The sequence below is a fragment of the Anneissia japonica genome, unplaced genomic scaffold (assembly GCF_011630105.1).
Source record: "Anneissia japonica isolate Jap-2015-1 unplaced genomic scaffold, ASM1163010v1 scaffold288036_len564833_cov171, whole genome shotgun sequence".
Classification (NCBI taxonomy): domain Eukaryota; kingdom Metazoa; phylum Echinodermata; class Crinoidea; order Comatulida; family Comatulidae; genus Anneissia; species Anneissia japonica.
This window is the reverse complement of record NW_022706414.1, coordinates 537,070-547,077: the sequence shown is the minus strand read 5'-3', so window position 1 is coordinate 547,077 and position 10,008 is coordinate 537,070.

The following is a 10,008-nucleotide window of genomic DNA, read 5'->3' as shown; positions in this document are numbered from 1 at the left end:
ATTACGGTATAAATAAACAACTGGAAAAAATCAAATCAAAATATCCTACGTTATTGACAAAAAAAGGTTTGCATTAATGTTAGCTTGACCCAACATCTACAAAATCGAAGTTCAAACTTTTTATTTTTTTTAAATCTTTTTAATTCTATTAATTTTTTTTTATTAATAATTGATGAATAAAATGAAAAACATGAAAATGAAATTTTTTCTTTTTAAAGTAGACACACATGCCCAAGCAGGCGAAAACAAAATCCTCGCAAAACCAACAGCCACTTCAAGAGCCAGATAAAATATCGAAAATTTCCTATCTACTCATTTCATAATAGATAGCTAAACATTAGTTCTGCTTACTCAACAACTGCATGCGCATGTTCATGTGGGTGTTCTGTAACTTTTACTGCTCCATTATAACATTTCTGTCTCGTCTTTTATCTACTTTACTAGCTGTGATTTTGTTTGGGGGAAACTGGGGAACGCGAGTAATTTTTAGATACACCACTGTTTCAGACTCATTCCACTTCATTTCTAGCTCTTGTTTTCTACTCTGCATCAGTTAACCATTTTCTCTTGAAGTTTTAATGTGTCTGTTCCTGATCGTCTTTTTTATCCTTTCGCTACTTTCTTCACTTCTCAACATTCATTAAGATTACACCATTTCAAACCCTCATGTTTTCCTGTTAGTGCAAAAATATTTCATGGGTTTTAGTTTAGTGTTAAAGCTAATATGCATGAAGTACATGTCATTTTGGTTTACATCACCAAACATGTTTATCGCCATTTAGAATTTTCAGTTTCAATCCAATTAGAAACGAAACATTAATCAGGCATGTTGTAGGCCTACAAAATGAAGTCATACAAGAGAAAACAACATTGAGGTTCTCTGTATTGTTTGTGTTTGCATTAGAGAGTGTTCGCAATTATCAACATTTTCGTAAGTGTATAAAATGTACACTTTCGTTTGTGTTACCCCACCCTCAGTTTAGAAAGCGCACCTGTACATATGATGTTGATTTTGCTGTAAGGCAACTTGGTTAGTAGGCAACTTGATTACATCACACATGGAATTTTCTATGCACATAATTGGTTTTCTTTCTTTATGTTGCATGTATCATCATAAATGTTTTATTTAATATTGTAATGGATATTTCCATGCATTTATAGAAGTGTACAATTTTCTTTAATTTCTCCACATAGAGAGCTGTTTGTGTGCTTGTGAAAATGTTGAAATTGGACGACCCCTAATATTAAAAAGAAATATCTCACCTTTTTTCGGTTTTCATCGCCTGTTTGCGCATTTCAATTCCGTCTTGGTTTTTTTCTCGTCATCGTTTTTCAACTCCATTCTTTCCAATCATCCTCTTAGTTTATCAGCTCTTCCACTAGCACATCCCTTTCTGAGACTTCCAGGGATATCCCAGAGGCCTTTATTCTTCGTTTATATATATCATATACAGTATATATATATATATATATAAAACAACCAGACACTCTTCATTTACATTCAAACAATAGATAGTAACATTTTACTCATACCTTGAAGTTGTTGGTGCTTGCCTGTCAATGTTATAGGCCTAAGTATACGTCTAAGGCATCATTCATCGTCTGTTACGTCAGTATCATTAATGCACGAATAAATATATGATACATTTATATCATAGCATATTGTCTATAATATTAATAATACGTCTAAAAATAATAACCCTAATTAAGATTATACTTGGCCTGATAATAGCTAATAATAATCTTAGAGGTCTAATTACGATAATGATGACGATGATGATGACGACGACGATGATGATGATGATATGATGATGATGATGATGATGATGACGATAGTGGGCCTGGTGGGTGATGATGATGATAGGCCTAACAATATTAACTGCTCATGATAATAATATCATCAGTTAGAATTAAACATTTCAATCTCTCTCTTATACACATCTAGATGTGTATAAGAGACAGTATATATATATGCGTGTATGTAAAATATAATAAAATGGAAAGGATATTTTGATAGCTAGCTTTAAATAAAGATAGCAGGAACTTAGCTATTAAAATATCCGTTCTTTTTATTATATTTTAATAAAATTGTGTATTGAAGCATGCGCAAATCCGGGTTCGAATCTCAGTTGAGGAGAACACAACAAAACCATAATTTCCAGCACAACGATGCAGTCTGCTATAAACATGTGGAAGGCCTATGTCAAAACATTAAAAATGATAATAGTGGGCCATAATTTGATGTGAACATATACGATTCTCTTTATGTATAAAAGCTAACATACTTTTATCGGTAGATCTGTCATACCCGGTTGTGAGAACCAACCGTGCCCAGGCGTTACGTACTTTTTTTCGACGATATGGGTAGACGGATGACAGTCATTATGTGAGGAAACATCGTCATTCTCTTAGTTTCCAAATCTAATAGATGACTCAACTCTCATAATTGATACGATGTATTCTGTATAATTTTATGTGTAGTTAGACATGCACTATGTTGCTGCAATGTCCCTGACTTTTCATCTACAGTAGCAAGGTTGTGCTTGGGATGTTCAGTACATCTACTACTCAGGCTATCTTTAATCTTGGTTTTCATACAATCGCTACACGCCTTCGCCGACAGCTTTCGGGGATGCAGGTTGATTGGTTGGGCGGTCGAATCGGGGAGCCATCCCGATTGCGTCGAGGACTGCAACACTGTACCGACAGTGTAGCGATTTTAAGGAAAGCAGGCTTCACTAACGTTGAGCACATTCAATGTTGACCGTTCTGTGAACTTGTGGCGTTATCTGCTAATATTAATAATCCACTGCTTGTCTGGATCTACTGATACGCATATTCGTCGATTAATTTAGTCCACGTTTTCCTAGAAATGACATAAAGCTTGGTAAATGCCTACATAGTAAATAATATAATGGGAACTAATTTGAATTATTTATTGGTGTAAAACGTAAACTTAAATGTGACAGACTCTGTCTAAACCATCTGTTTATCGGAAAAATTCAAAATTTAGTTTAGTTATCTATTATCCCTTTAATTTTTTAGCAAAGTTAATATTACTTTATATGAGAAAACAGCTTCTAAACATTCAAAATTCAATATTTTAATGATTATAAAGATTTGAATTTTTTTTTTAAATTTAATATACTTTTCAGCTAGATAAAGTTCAGTTATTGGTAAAATCTAATTGTCATATATCGTATATACTTGTGTATTTAAATTTGTCTCAATACATAAAATATGTCGTAAAACCTCGCATCGCGAAAAAAAGCGCGCGGCCTCTTTAGCTGGCAAAAGCAAATCTCGAAAAGAAGCCTATGGGCTTCTAATCAAGATAATACGGGCTTCTTTTGCAGAGCCGTATCTAGGCACGCCCCACCCCCTAAAAAATATACTCGCGCCCCACCAACAGATTTTACCAATATTACGATAGTGGGCCTACACTTAGGCCTATTTAAAGTTTAACGAGGAGGAGGAATGCATTTGATTTTCGTCTATGAAAATTGCTTCCTTAAGTTTTATTTTATAAATTATTTCTAAAGTTTATTGTTCATCTACGCCTATAAGTATAATACCTATGTATAGAATACTATAGGGCATACGTGCATAAAAACGAAACTAAAAGGCACGAAGGACAAAAATATATAAATTTTAACAATAATGAAACACTCCTATCCTATTTAGTTTTAAAGCGTTGTTATCGATAATATTGTTTATGAGATATATTCTCATATTATTCTTTGTTGTTGAATGTTGATTTGTTAGGTATTTCTTTCGGATGGCAAAATAACAAATGAACAAATTGATGAACCAGATGAAATTCCTTGAAACCATTCAATTTATTTTGAGCCTGGATAAACAGACTTTATTCTCTGGAACGCATTATATAGGCCTAGGCCGAATATTATTACATTATTATTGTTATTAAGAATTCAAGGCTTATTTTTGTAATGCCTATTATTATTATTATGCATATTTATTATAACAGTACACTGATTGTTGTTGTTATTATTATTATTATTATTATTATTGTTATTATTATTATTATTATTATTATTATTATTATTATTATTATTATTATTATTATTATTATTATTATTATTATGTTATTATAATTGTTATTATTTTGTTGTCGTTATCATCAGTATTTTTGGTATAAGTATCCATACGTTCACAATATTACTTATTTCTATCTAGTGTAGGCCTAAGTTTCAGTCGATGAATTTGTGGACAATGGTGATAAACTGACGTGAGTTGGCGATTCTTGCGTAAATAATGTTTGCGGAACCTGTGGCTAGACGTCAATATCCCGTGGACCCACGGACTGGGCACGTAGCCACGATCCAACACATTGCCAAGACTTATTGAGTTCATGAAACTTCCTAAATGGGCCTCATCATAGGTGTTTTAGTAGAAAATAATCACGAGATATAAACCATTGTAAAGTATTCATATTGAAATTTACGCCTAACCTTTACGCGCTTCCTCTAGGAAGTTTTTTAAAAATAAATGACCCGGTTGTTGTCTATTACTATTACTAAAATTTCGTGGAAACTTAAGTAAAATTATACTTAATCTGTTTCACTGAAGTATCCAACTATCTTGGGAGATCTGATGATTATTGAATCTGTGACAATTTATACCCACTTCATTAGGAGTCAGAATTTAACGTCATTATTTAGTTAATTCATCTTGGTTTTATTTTAAGCAGTACCGGTAGTGTACGTCAATCGATGAAGTTATCAATTACTGTGGTTATTAATTATTGATAAGTATTTAGGTATGACTCAGGGTCACTTTACTGATGGTCTTTATCGTGTTGGCCTACTATATACAGTTATTTATTTATTTACTTTGCCTTTGAAACTTAATTACAAACATCAAAATACAGTTTGAATTTTTATTATTATTATTATTATTATTATTATTTCGACAGAAAATGCGCTTGTACATGATATTAGATAGATAGATTTTAAAATTTCTATAGTGCCGTTTAAAGCGGAAGTTGTCACTAGCGCTTTACAATATATTACACAATAAAGAACAAGAATAATAACAATAAAACAATGACAATAACAATATTAAAGATAATAATAATAATAATAATAATAATAATAATAATAATAATAATAATAATAATAATAATAATAATAATAATAATAATAATGATAATATCAAACAAGAATAAGAAAATAATAAAAGAATAATAGGCCTAATATACGGTATACAACAACAAATGAAATAACAATCAAATAATAATTAAATAAAGAGCATTAAAAATGATAAAAACAAAGGAAATGATCATATTAATTATGAAGACAAGATACTATCAGTAAGGGAGAACGTTTTATTGATGTATGGGTGCCCTTAGGCCTAACCTTCTCCCTCATCAATTCAGAAATGAATAACACTACACATTGAAACTTTAAATTAGCTCTAGGCCATTTTTTTATTATGGGGAAAATCGGCACCTGACCTGTATCACGTTGTGTCAGTGATACAGTAGTGACGGGGGAGATATTGTATCGAATTGCGCTAGGTACACTTCGTCTGGCGTGACGACTCGTGACAATTGCCCGGCCAAGGAAATACATAGCAAATTGCACTAATCAATACAAATCACACATCCGCTGTACGAAACCTGTCATGTTGAGATAGGGTCACAGGCTTATTACATGGGCTAATGTGCATTAAACGCCAAGGGGGGAATACGCTGTCTACAACGCGTTTAATTTATCTTTATGACAATTCAATTATAAATATAAATACAATAAGTACGGTACGGAAGATGACACTTAAAGACAGACGCGTAATATTATAATATTAATATTGATAATGACACGATATTGCAGATTATATTGAGTTGGTAGTCACCAGCGCGAATCACAGTGCTTCAGCGATTGGAACTTTTTTTTAATTGATTGTATTTTGATTTTGGATGGACTTAAGGCCTAGGTTTGCAACGGGCCAATCCATTGGCATTATTATCAATTGCCCGCGATAATAAAATATACCGGTAAATTATGCTGCATACTGCGCTTCTGATGATAGTATTAATGATGATCACATGATGATGATAAAATATGCAAAAACAAAACAAAACAAAAAAACACCATGCATAGGCCATATGTAGGCTCATTGATGAGATTGCATTCAAGTGGAACGTTTCATAGGTTCAAGAAAACCAACTATTGATAACATTTTTTAAGATTAAGCCCCTAAATATTTTCTTGGGCACAATGGTATTTTAAAACGATGCGCCTTATTATTTTCTTTTTCGAAAGATACGGTACCGTATTATAAATTGGACTTCGTTATGCCCCTATCGGTAGATTATAATACCGATTATATAAAAATAAAAAATCATAATCCTATGGGCCTATATAAAGAGCGATATTAGGCCTTTGCTACAACGATAGTGACACTCGTTATCTAAAACTGTCACCGGTAGGCATAAGGTTACATTGATTTTTTTATGTGGATTCGATTCAGTTTTAAGGCGAACACCAACACCATAATTGTATTATTAGAAAAATTATAGACCTAGAAATACCATTAACAGAATTGATTGAATTTCCTTTGTTTATTTTTCCCATTGATAATTCAATGCGTCTGATTTTATTTTACTTGGTTCCTCGGCGGGCTCATTCCACCAGGAAGTGCATATTGTGCGTACGCCGTACCTTATTCTTTCGGGAAAATCCCCGCTAACTATTTATAAATTAACAGTACTAGTGTGTTTTCATTATTGCGGCAATTTCCTACAAAGGTTATAGTCGAATTGTTTTGTATACACGCGATAGAGAGATCATCAAGCCAAAAAACGACGTGAGCCTTATCAAACAGGCCCCTACTATCGAAAATGTGACCATTATTCGCTTTTAAAACTTCAGTGTCACTGTTGTTATAATCATTGTCTAATATCGCAATGTCTAATCTGAGTTGCGAATTTGATGAATGCGCACCCGTCCCCTCCCCCACCTCTGGCAGAAGAAGCATTAGATAAGAGATATGACAAAACAACCCGGAACTTTCAGAGGCAAAATTTCTTTTCTCGACCAGGGTTCGGACCATAGACCACTGAATTTCTCCAAACGTTGGATCTAATTTGTCCATAAGTAGGCCTAGCGAATATAGGCCTATGCTTGTATTTTGAATGCTAGTCAGGCCCGTAGCCAGGTTCTTCCAAGGGAGGGTTTTCTGGGCGTGAGGTCCACGGTCGAAGCCCCGGTGGGGTCAGCGAAACACCAAAGCAAGGGGATTTTTTTGCTTTATGGGTCTAAATAGGCCTAATGCTATAAAAGCAGATATGTTTGAAAAGGTTTTTGTCTGGGTGGGTCTGCAGTGCATTAGTTGGGTTGGAGGACTTATTTGGGAAATTTGAAGAGGGGGTTCTCCAGAAAAGAGGGGGGTTTGCTAGAAAAGGGGGGTTCTCCCGAACCATAAAAATCCCCCTGGATACGGGCCTGCTAGTTGAAAGGCTTATTTACGAAAATGAAAAAGAGAGCTGACAACACTGCTTTGGGTTTAAAGTTCTACGTTCGATATGAATCAACCAAATGAATGAAGATAGGCCTACTGGATGTTTGCATTTGCTGGTGCAAAATTGTGCGCCGTATCCAGGCATGGAGGAGATTCAGGCCTGACCGTGTTATACCATAGAAAAAATAGAACACATACCATACAAAATGAAATGAATACTGTAGTTACCGATCTACCGGTACTATTACTAAAAAAGGGAAATGACCGTCAAACTTTCCTGATTTTTGTAGTGTTTGTGTGCATGCTCACAGTTAGAAACGAATTTCAAAATGTATAGATGATGTTTATAAATAAAATACTGGAAATGGTAGTGTATTATGACCATGGATATCGCCAATGATGGTGTAACCGCGGATTCATGAGTATAACAAGTCGGAACAAGTTCAATTGGCGGAAAGTCTATCAACAACCAGTCATTAGCGTAGATCAATATCGAAGCTGTCTCTTATACACATCTAGATGTGTATAAGAGACAGTGTATAGACTGAGCGGATAAACCCTAATTAGTAGTAATGATAATGAACAATAATAATAATAATCCCAATAAATGGTTAGGGGTCAGGTGTCTGAGACGTACAGTAATCAACGATGTTAAAGAAGGAAATAATTAATTGATAAAATAAACAAGTAAGAATATGGTAAAGTATAAAAATATAATTTCTCAATGTGTTATTGACCTTTTTATTCCGTTTAATTGATACCCTATCATTAATTTAGCGGGATGTTAATGGCAGGTTCTTTGCGTGTATTGAATTAGTCTAATTCATTGCACTGTATGTCATTGCTATATTTAGCTATTAGTACTTCCGCGCAGGAGATTCGTAGAGGAAGAATCGATATCGCGTGATGAATCGGGTGAAATCCTATTTCCGGAAAGTAAACAACACAACGATGATGTAGCGGTGGGTTTGGATTAAGCCAAGCCTATTTAATAAAAATGCAAAACACAAGATATAATCAAATGTATATTGTACTCGCAAATTTAGCTCTATGGCAGAGTGGAAGAATGTCCTACTTTGAACCCATCAGCAATCACCCACTCATGAAACATGTTAGCTGTTTGTGTCCACGGCCCAACCAGCTCATACGCTTCTTATAACTCTCTCTATTGCTGTGTATGGGCAATTCAACGATGACTTAAGACACAAAATCCAATACGCTATCAAAATTTCATCCAACACTTTATTTTCCATTTTCAAATTCACTTAGGCCTATACAAGGGGCAGATCCAGAGACGTCCAGAAGGTAAGGGGGACGAAAGTGGGGGNNGGAGTCGAGCTGATCAAGACAACACTACCCTAGGGGGTCCGGGGGCATTCCCCGTGTAATTTTTTGTTTTCTAGGTGCCCAAAAATAACCTCTAAGCCGTTTTGGGCGATCAATTTTTTTCTTTTACTTTCTTTTTTTTAGTATACAGTTCCCCTCCCCCCCCCCCCACTAAATCCGTCCTTGAGTATACGGTACTTAGCCTATTTGAAATTAATGGAGCAAACATATTGGTCATGCCTTAGCACTTTTTAACACAATTTGGAAATAAAATAATGAAAATTGAATTTAAAAAGGAATAGTAGGCCTTTTTAACACCCAACAAGAAACATTTAATAGCGTATTGTACAATTTGTGAAATAGACATATTTCACTGGCCTAAACTGTCCAGATTTAAAAAAATTCAACTCCAGTAGAACTTTTAAAAGTTCAATTAACTCTGTAGTACTTTTTACAGAAATGTTATTACATTTTTTAGACAAGCGCTTTCCTTATTCCCCACACGTTCTGGCACTTCATCGTCCGTTCTACCGATCTTCCGGCTATCTAGGCATACAGCATTATTGAATTGGGAACCAAGTCCATCTGACCAGTCATTCAGAAACTTCACAGTTTCAGGCAGGCTGTCCAAAAGCCAGAAGCTATGGCACTTTTCAACATCTAAATGGTCATGCTGCGACTGTGAGCATGACTTTGGTTCTAGTGTGTGACGAGTTTCTTTCTTTGCTAATCGCTATAGACTGTTGACTTGTGTTCCAAGAACTGAGATTGACCACAAATATATTTCTGTGATGCCTTCTTGACGATCATTATTGTCTTGAGCTGATTTTCACACACACTACGGTACGTTCTTTGCTTTTCATAATTCCCATCAGAAACGTTCAGAAAGATTGGGCAATCTTGATAATTTTTGATGGAAAACAGAGAATAATTTTTTACATATTTTTTTTGGAATAAATAGAAAAATAATGAAAATTGCATTTCAAATGCATATTGTGAGGAGGCCTATTACCCTTTTAACACCTAACAAGAAACATTTAACCTAACTAAGCGCTAGGTGGGTGGTCTAGTTGTAATGACACCAGGCTATAGTTATCTGGAAGTCGTGGGTTTCATTCCCACCCAAATCACTTGCGATTTTTTCACGTATTTTTTGGGAACATACTGAGTATTCACGTTAACACGTCAGGTATGGGCAAG